This window comes from Lathyrus oleraceus, chromosome 5 (assembly GCF_024323335.1).
Source record: "Lathyrus oleraceus cultivar Zhongwan6 chromosome 5, CAAS_Psat_ZW6_1.0, whole genome shotgun sequence".
Classification (NCBI taxonomy): domain Eukaryota; kingdom Viridiplantae; phylum Streptophyta; class Magnoliopsida; order Fabales; family Fabaceae; genus Lathyrus; species Lathyrus oleraceus.
In genome coordinates, this window is record NC_066583.1 from 156,572,486 (window position 1) to 156,583,086 (window position 10,601).

Sequence of the window (10,601 nt, forward strand, 5' to 3'; positions counted from 1 at the left end):
GTTCTATGAGAGATAAGCCCATTACCCAGGCTTGGGCGTACACACATGTTTTAGAGTGGATAGTCATGAGGCTTGCGTGGTGTGTTGCTACGTTAAGTCGTTCATGAAGACCCACACCCAGACGAGGTTTCTTTTGGATATATTTTGTCCTACGGGTGTTCCGTAACGGCATGATGTTCCTCTAGAAATCGTCGACTCTGGTGACCATTTCCCGAGAACTCAGTCGAGGCCTCTCCTCCGAGACGTGATTATGTTAGCTCTTGTGGGCGCATTCTCGCTGATCAATCCGAGGACCCCGAGACTGGGAACTTGCTATTAGGATGTCCTGTTGAGGGGAGTCAGCGGAGGTCTTTTTATCCCGTAATAATGCCAAACCTTTAGTGGTAAACGTATTATTCTCGACTGAAGGGCTGAAGTTTACGAACTTCTGTTCTTAGAACCTACCAGTGAGGGGCGGGCTAAATTCAGAAAACCTTAACCTTCAACCAACCCGGTTTTCTGGAGCAGAGCTTTGATCTTGTATTATATTCTTCAGTGGGGTTTCTCTTCAGACAGTGAAACCTGACAGATGTTCAAGCGGATCCAGCAATCCTGATTGACATGCCTTTGCATTACATAATATCATCTGCACATTTGCATCCAACATCTCATGCTTATTCATTTGCGGGGTATTCCTTTTTTAAGGGGGGTGCCTTAAAATTGAATAAGCAGCGCATCGCATACCATGCATACTAACCCTTGTTTGTTTTGCAGGTGTCACCGCAGTGTCTAATGTTTGTTCCCTGTCTCAGGCATTATTGGTCCCAAGCGAGTCCACAGGTACCCGACCAAGGAAAATCGTCCGCAACTAGCCATGGACCAGGTACAGAAAGAGCTAGCTGATATGCGTGAAAGGATGGATTGGTTCATGACATTGATGACTGGTTTGGCAGAAGGCCAGGAAAAGCTGAGGGAATTGGTTGAGCAACCGAGGCCCGATCCAGAGGTAGAGATACCAAATGCTGAAGGAAACCCTGGTAACCCTGGGAACGCTGATAACCTTATGAACACTGGTAACGCGGGTACGCAAATGCTGATGGAAACCCGGGTAATGTTGGCAACTCGGGGAATGTTGGAAATGGCATTGGCGGAAGGTACAATGTGAATCAAGGAATTCGGATTAACGGGCGCCCCGTTACTGAGGATTATCAGTATGATCAATTCTCTTTACACGACGAAGCCCATGATACCACTCGCCGTATGGATGAGCTTGCTGAGAAGCTCAAATCTTTGGAGTCTCAAAATTCCTTAGGTTTTGATGTCACAAATCTTGGTCTGGTTCAGGGAGTAAGGATCCCTCACAAGTTCAAACCCCCTACTTTTGAGAAATACAACGGGGCTTCTTGCCCACGCACTCATCTCCAATCTTATTTGGGAAGGTTGGGAGCTCACACGGAAGATGAAAAGCTGTGGATGTACTATTTTGAAGACAGACTAACTAGAGCTTCTCGTGAATGGTATTCTCATTTGTCTCGTACTACCATCAAGAGCTGGAAAGACTTGGCAGAGGATTTTGTCAAGCAATATCAATACAACTTGGACTTGGCTCCAAATCGGACCTTATTGCAAGGAATGTCTCAGACTGCCAAGGAGACCTTTAGAGAAAATGCTCAGCATTGGAGACAAATTGCTACGTCCGTCCAACCCCCTATGTCTGAAAGGGAGATGGCGGACATGTTCATGAACACTCTTCAAGGCAATTATATTGAGAGGTTGGCTGCTTTCCCGTCAATCAGCTTTGCAGAGATAGTAATTGCTGGAGAAAGAATCGAGAGTCTGTTGAAGATGGGTCGAATTCAAGACAATAGTGCTTCCAAGAAACCGTTTGCTGGTAACGGTCAGCGAAGAAGAGAAGGCGAGACAAGTGTTGTGTATGCCGGCAGAGGCAGGGGTAGAGGACGCCCTAATTATTATCAAGATCAAGTGGCCGCAGTCACTATTCCTACACCTACTCCTCAACAGCAACAACAGCCGCAGTATCATCCGCAACAGCAACCCAGGTACAACAATCAACAACAAGGAGGTAATCCGGGTCAGCAGAGACACTATCAACAACGTCCAAGGCAGACGGACCGGGTCATTAAGCCAATCCCCATGCCTTATTTTGTATTACTTCCCAGGCTGATTGACCTGAATCTGGTTACGTTAAGGACTCTGGCCCCACCAATCGATCCCAATAATTTGCCTAGAGGTTATGATGTCAACGCCAGATGTGCTTTTTCACTCCAACGCACCTGGCCATACTACAGATAATTGCAAGGCTCTCCAACTAAAGGTACAAGATTTGAGAGATGCCCAGGCTATCAATTTTTCTCCAGTGCCTAATGTTATCCAAAACCCGATGCCAGCTCACGGCGGGCAGAGGATTAATGTTGTTGATAGTGGGGAAGCTTTGAATTTGGTTTCTGATGTGACTAAAGTGAAGACTTCACTATCGGTGGTTAAAGACCGACTCTTGAAAGGACAGATTTTCCCGGGCTGTGGGGAAGAGTGCAGAAGTTGTCAAGCTGCCGAGAACGGATGTGACAGTTTGAGAAGAGGTATTCAGCAACTGATAGATAAAGGTTGTCTTCAATTCGATCAGACCCGTCCAGTGAAGAATGATGTGTCGACATTGACGATTTATTTCACTCCTGAAGAAATATATGTTCCCGAGAGACCCGCTCCGATAACAATATATTTCCCAGAAAGTACAGAACCAGCAACGGTGAACGTCGAAAGTCCATCACCAATTACAATTTACTCTGACATCCCTCAATCGGCTTTGGTTAGTCCGGTCACCATCACGGTACCAGGACCTGTTCCGTATGAGAAAGACAGTGCTATCCCGTGGCACTATGGGGCTGATATCTACTTCCAGGGGCGGAAAGTTAATAGGGAAGACATTGACATTGGTAGCTCCGTTGTAGACAATGTTGGAGGGGTTGGTGGCTTCACTCGCAGTGGACGCCTATTTGCACCATCAACATTACGCACGAATACTGAAGTTGAGGCAGCTGCCAAGGCTAAAGGAAAGCAGGTAGCCACCGAAGAGGTTACTACTGAGGAAGCTCCTCCTAAGACCGCATTCGAGAAGGAAGTGGATGAGTTTATGAGGATTATCAAGAAAAGTGACTACAAGGTAGTCGACCAGCTAAACCAGACAGCCTCAAAGATCTCCATTCTCTCACTATTGATGTGCTCTGAGGCGCACAGAGCAGCCTTGTTGAAAGTACTGAATATGGCATATTTCCACCAGAGATAATTGTTAACCAGCTGGAGTCGGTAGTTTCAAATGTAAACGCTAGCCATGGGCTAGGTTTCACCGACTACGACCTGACATCGGAGGACAGGAGTCACAACAAAGCTTTGCATATCATGATGGAATGCAAAGGGGCAGGGCTTTCCCATGTTTTGGTTGATACAGACTCTTCTCTGAATGTTCTTCCAAAGAAAGCCTTAATGAAGTTGGATTGCGATGGCATCATCCTGAAGCCAAGCAATTTAGTTGTGAGGGCTTTTGATGGCTCTAAGAGATCTGTCTTTGGCGAGATTGAGTTGCCAGTTAAGATTGGACCGCAGGTGTTCAAGAGCACCTTTTGTGTGATGGATATCTAGCCTGTCTATAGTTGTCTGCTAGGTCGGCCCTGGATTCATGCCGCCGGTGCTGTTACTTCTACTCTCCACCAGAAGCTCAAATATGAACTAGAAGGTCAGGTCGTCACTGTCTGTGGTGAAGAGGATATTTTTATTAGCCACCTGTCTACATTTAAGTAAGTGGAGATGGATGGCGAGATGCATGAGATGTTGTGTCAGGGCTTCGAAGCCATAAACATCAGTGAGGTCGCGCCCAAAGTTGTCTTTTCACCTAAGTCCGAGAAGGTCGGGACTTCTATCTCTTCATACAAGCAAGCTATTGAAGTGGTTAAAGCTGGTAATGCCCAAGGCTGGGGTAAATTTGTGGAGCCAATCATCAAAGAAGACAAGTTTGGATTAGGGTTTACTCCGGGGTCTCAGAAGAATGAAGTCGGTACTTTCTCCAGCGGGGGTTTGGTTTCTCCCCACATCGCCAATGCTACAGATAAAGACAAGGCTGACAGCGATTGTGACTTAGATAGCTGGATTCGCCCGTGTGTCCCGGGAGAAAAGCTCAACAAATGGTCGTCCGAAAAAGTCGTCCGGGTTACTCTACTGAAGGAGTAATTTTTATTGTTTTCCTTTTATTACATGCATAATAAAGTCTTACACTTTGCCCAAGGTGTAATGACTCATCTGTAGGGTCATCCATTTAGTTACATTTCGCAATTATTTTCATCATCAATAAAGGACAACTTTTGCAAACAATTTTGTGTTCTCTTTCTTTCAATTATTTTACTTTTACAAAAAATGGCAATGTTTCTCTTTCGTTCTTCCTTCCAAAAATCTCTCGTTCTAAGGTAAAGCATGATCCTCCATCATGCAGAGATGATCACCCGGATCTCACTGCTAACGACACTGCTATGGCTAAGTATGACTTCGACAATCCTATCTATCAAGCTGAAGAAGGGGTTGAGGAAGATTGTGAATTGCCTGAAGAGTTAGCCAGGTTGTTGAAACAGGAGGACCGAACTGTTACACCTTAGCAGGAGGTGATTGAGACCGTCAACATTGGTACCGAAGACGACAAGAAAGAGATCAAGATCGGGGCTAGTCTACAGGCCGAGGTGAAAGAAGAGTTGATAAGTTTGCTTCGTGAGTATGTCGACATCTTTGCTTGGTCATATCAAGATATGCCAGGTTTGGATACAGACATCATTGTGCACAGGTTACCGTTGAATAAAGATATGCCGCCGGTGAAGCAAAAGTTACGCCGAACTCATCCCGATATGGCAATGAAAATCGAAGACCGTTGATCATGTACTTGACGATGTTAGAAGGGTCAATGGGTTGTGTGCTCGGTCAGCATGACGAGTCAGGTCGAAAAGAGCATGCAATATACTACCTTAGCAAAAAGTTTACTGACTGTGAACAAAGATACTCACTGCTCAAGAAAACTTGTTGCGCTTTGGCATGGGCTGCTCGCCAACTAAGTCAGTATATGTTGACTCACACGACTCTATTGATATCAAAGATGGATCCCGTCAAGTATATTTTTGAAAAGCCAGCGCTTACCGGATGATTTGCTAGGTGGCAAATGATACTGACAGAGTATGACATCCAATACACTTCACAAAAATCCATCAAAGGAAGTGTCTTGTCAGACTATCTTGCAGAGCAACCGATTGATGATTACCAACCTATGAGGTTCGACTTTCCTGATGAGGACATCATGTTTCTCAAATCGAAAGATTGCGAGGAACCACTCCCGGAGGAGGGGCCTGACCCTGAATCCAAATGGATTATGATGTTTGATGGGGCGGTCAACGTCAATGGTCGCGGAATTGGTGCAGTGTTGATCACGCCAGAGGGGGTTCATATGCCATTTTGTGCCAGAATAACTTTTCCATGCACCAACAATGAAGCCGACAAAATCAGCTGAGCCTAGTTGAGGAAAAGAGACTAGCAGCTATATGCCATGGCCAACTTTATCAGAGACGAATGAAGAGAGCGTTTGATCAGAAAGTACTCCCTCGGGAGTATCAAGTCGGCGAATTGGTACTCAAAAGAATTCTTCCTCCCAACACAGATCGCAGGGGCAAATGGACACCGAACTATGAGGGTCTATACGTGGTTAAAAGGGTTTTCTCTGGCGGAGCTTTGATGCTAACAACCATGGATGGCGAAGACTTCCCATCCCCTGTCAACTCATACGCAGTTAAAAAATATTTCGCATAATTGACCCGCTGGACAATAAAAAGAAAGAGTCCAGGCAAAAAAGGGCATCCCGACGAACCAAAAAAAATAAAGAGGTTCGGGCAAAAATTAGGGATATAAAAAATAAAAAATGTACACCCGGTGAGTCGAAAACCCGAGAGGGCGGCTCAGGCAAAAAAGGGTATCCCGGTGGATTGAAAACCCAAAAGGGCGATCCAGGAAAAAGTTAGGGAATAAGCGAATGACTGCGATCTAAGTTCATCCGTGTTATATCACCGTTTCATTCAATCCGGCAATCTCTGAAGGTTAAAGATCGACTAATCATCCACTTCAGAAAGCAAGATGAGTAGAGCGTCTTGAGGTCATACGAGCCACAGTAGAGTCGAAACTCAATGGGACCCGTATCCACATTGCCATTAGGATAGTTTCTTTTTTTCAATTTATAGCGATCGCCTCATTTCAGGGATCAGCTTCCTGATGTACTCGCCTATTCCTGGCACAAATTTTTCAACCAATGAAAGTCGAATAATTCAGTTAAAAAGCCTCTTTATTTTTCATTTATCAGTGTGTTTGCAAAAGATGTCTAAATCTTTGATGAAACATATTGCATATGAATATAATGGTGGCTTTTGCAGATGATTTGCACAGGAAAACATTTAAAATTGCTTTGAATGTGCTTAATCCTGGACGGTGAATTCAGACCGAGTAATTCCCCCGGGACATACGGGTGTGATTGCAGGTCACAGGAACTGGATGCCAAGTCATTAATCCTCATCCCCAAGCGGTTGACAAAGTCTCTCCTCAGCAGAGCATGTCCCCCAGTAGAGTTGCACCTTGTATCCTCAGCAACCCCGTTCCCTACCAGAATTTGCTTCCCCAAACAGATTTCTTTTTGCACCATGCATAACATTGGCATTTGCATGCATATCATATCAAGCATACGCATAAGATGATAAATAGGTTCTTCAAAGCAGACTGAAGAGTTACTTTACAACCAAAGTCATGAGATTCAACCAGAGGATCGAGTGTGTGTGATCCAGCATGAGGGTCAGTTCAAAGATTTAGCCTGAGAATCGTTTTTCAAAGAGCCAGCCTAAGGTTCAATTTGAAGACTCAGCCAGAGAGTTGCCTGCAAGCGTTATTTCCCCAGCAAGCCAGCTGGAGGAGTAGATTGACAGCTCAACAGAAAATCAGCCTACAAGAGGATCCAGCCCGCGGATCGCAATTTAGAAAACAAAAGTCTAATTGAAGAGTCGTTACAACATGTTCTAGCCTGAAGAATATGTACGAAGCCCAAAAAGTGGAATATTCTCGAAGCTGCATATCCAACATGAAGATTGGGTGTAGATTTCGAAAAAGGGTCAACCAACGCATGCCTCAGGTGCGAGATCCTAATGATAGGAATTTATCAATGAAACAATCCAGATCTAGCCAGAAGGTCGAAATCAGATTCAGCCAGAGAATCAAAGAGAATCGATTCAGCCAGAGAATCGAAACAAGTAGATCTAGCCAGAAGATCTAAATCAGGTCTAGCCCGAAGACCGAGAATAGATTCAGCCAGAGAATCAAAGAAAGAAGATCTAGCCAGAAGATCAAAGAAGATCTAGCCAGAAGATCGAAGTAGATCTAGCCAGAGGATCGAAGAAGATCTAGCCAGAAGATCGAAGTCAGATTCAGCCAGAGAATCAAAGAGAACCGATTCATCCAAAGAATCAAAACAAGAAGATCTAGCCAGAAGATCGAAGTAGATCTAGCCAGAAGATCGAAGTAGATCTAGCCAGAAGATCAAAATCGTATCCAGCCCGAGGATCAAAATTACTTGAGTATAGATTCAGCCAGAGGATCGAAACTCCAGATTTAGATTCATCCAGAGGATCGAAACTCCAGATTAAGTCAGAAGACTGATTCAGATTCAGCCAGAGGATCGGAAGGAAAATAAACAGTGCGGTGTATTTCAGCATTTTTGTGGTGTTCTCGGAGCGCAAATTTTCGGTCTGTCTTTGGTATTCAATCACAACTCACCCTGTTTATCTGATAAGCTGTTCGCCTTCACCCTGCTCGGGTTAGCTGACGATTGAATAGGGGCAGCTGTAACACCCCAAAATTTGCCCTCCTCATTCATGCATTCATTTTTTAGGTCATTTAACATTTCATATTGCATTTTTAGGTCATTTAACATTTCATATTGCATTTCATCATGTCAATCGGAATTAGCTCCAAGAAGCTTGAATATCATCTAAGACATTTTGTGGGTTCTATTTAGATGATCAGTCAACACAAGGGAAAGACTTGAGTTACTTCCAACAGGTTCAAATGGGGTCTATTCCTCAGTCCAAGCGCTAATCTCGAACGAGCAAAAAGCAGAGCCTGAGTTGTCATGCTTGCTAGGTGAGCAGAATGGTTCGCTTAGCGAAAGGAATTGTCATGCTCGCTAGGCGAGCAGATCCTTCGCTAGGCGAAGCCCATGCGTTTTCAGAAAATAACAGAAAGTCATGGGTTTGAGTTGCCCTCTTTTGAGCCCACAAAGTCAAAAAAACCAGGCTATAAATACAGAACTCCATTAAGTAAAAACAGGGGGATTCCTATTATCAGGGAGAAAGAAGAGACAGAAAAAAGAGGCAGAGACAGAAACCTACGAACTAATCTGCACCAGCCTCCAGACAGCTCTGAAAAGTTCACTCTGACTCACACATTTTTTTGCCCCCATCTCACGCAAACCCTAACACTGCTTTGCAAACCCAACCGAGCAATTCAATCCCGTTCGATCTCTCCAATCAGGTTTGCCCTATTCCCATTACCTTATGTTTTTAATTTGAATACTCTTAATGTATGAGGTATTATCGTGAGGTTTTGCCCACGGGTAGATATGCAAACAATGCCTTGAATGTTTAATCGCTTAATTTCTGAAACGGAGACCACAGGGTTTGGGGTTTCCGAGATCGGACTGTTATCCATGAAGAACCCAAAACCCGTAGGCGTTCGCTAGCACCATCGCTAGGCGAGCCTGTAGCGAGGCTTCGCTTAGCCTTCGCTAAGCGACGCAGCAACGATCGCGACAGCAGTTGCTTGTTATGTTTGCTCTAATATGCTTTGTGTTTGCCATGGCATTGTTTTCTCCTGATTCAATCCTGTTACTCTAACCTGTTTGTTGAGTTTTTATGAGGGCTCACATAAACCCTGAAAGGATACCATTTGGAGATTTATTCCGATTACCTGTATTGACTTGCTTTCTTTGATGGTGCCAGCTTGAGAGATCTCCGGGTTTCTTATTTCTTTAGTTGCTGTTAGTTCGGATCTTTATTCGTACGGTAGACCTTTTGATCCTTTCTTTTTCCCGCATTTTACGGTTTTCTTAGCTGGAAGACCTCGATAGGAGGCAATGTTTTTGTGTGTTTATTTTTGTGCCTAAACACCTCCATGAAGAGGCAATTGACGGATAAAAGGGATTAGTAGTCAATCCCCCGTTATCCGGTGCGTCGTTCTTTAAGATCACACTACGTGTCGATGCTTCAGAACAAAAGCCCAAGATCTTTTGTCTGGTCGGTCAGTGGAGAGGGTTCCATCTTTCTGAACCCCCACGCCTTGTCATGAGCTCACCCTGTCCGGGGTTAAGAGCTATGAGGTCTTATCCTCATTACCCTCTGATTTGCTCACCCTGACGTTCAATGTCAGTGGTTAAGAGCCCGTTGGATTACCCTTCCATGGCTTGTTTGTCGAGGTTGATATGACTCCTCTTGACTAAAGCCCTACCCCTGCGTGTTTGAGCCCATTTGCTGGCGTGTTTACTTTATGCATGTTTGTTTTGTATGGTTTGATAGTCTCCCGTTTGCATGTTTATTAAGGTAGCGCGGTTCCTTCGTCTAGGACTGCATTTTTGCATGAGCTTCCCTAAAACACCCCAACTCATTGATTTTTCTTCTCCTAAGAACACGTTTACTCCTTCTACTACAGGCGAGTAAGTCTCCAAAGGTCGAGCATCCGGTAGATTGCGTAGTAACGTCGTTCACCCAAAAACACAACCAACCCCGTAGTTAGCCGAACTACAGCTTGCTCTGATTCTCATTCCAGATGAGATACGTAGGCATAAGACGCGACGTCTTACCGAGCACATATCCCCCTAACCCATAGCCATCCGAGCTACGAAGACTCTGATTCTCATATTCATATGAGATACGTATGCAGTGGATGCGACATCCGTGCGAGTCATCTCCCCTTAACCCCTTTAGTAAATAACACATTAGATAAACCCACACCATTTAGACAAGAATAACAAAAGTGGATCCCGTAGAGTACTACGGATGCGTAGGGGTGCTAATACCTTCCCTTCGCATAATCGACTCCCGAACCCAAGATTTGGTTGCGAGACCTTGTCTTTTCTTTTCCTTTCTCCCAGGTTTACTTCGAGCGTTTCCTTTCCCTCCTTTGGGATAAATAACGCACGGTGGCGACTCTTCTGTCATTTCTTTTTTCGCCGGTTGTTTTTTTCGCAGGTTGCGACAACCAGCCCCAGGGGTTTCCTCATCTTCAGCTAGCTCATCCTCAGCAATAGGGTCTGGATCACATTTGGCCCCATTTGCTTCGCTCGAATCAGTTTCATGACCAGAGTCACTGGTATGAGAATGTTGAGTAGTAGTTTTTGGTGGCGAAGCATTGAGGTCACCAGGTGGAGGTTGATTAATCTCGCTTATGGACCCCTTTTCATAGGATGGTCGATAAGTAGGTTCACCATCACTGCTCAAAACATCAGGCACAGAGACAGGCATGGAGGAAGCAATTTTCTTGGGAAGAAT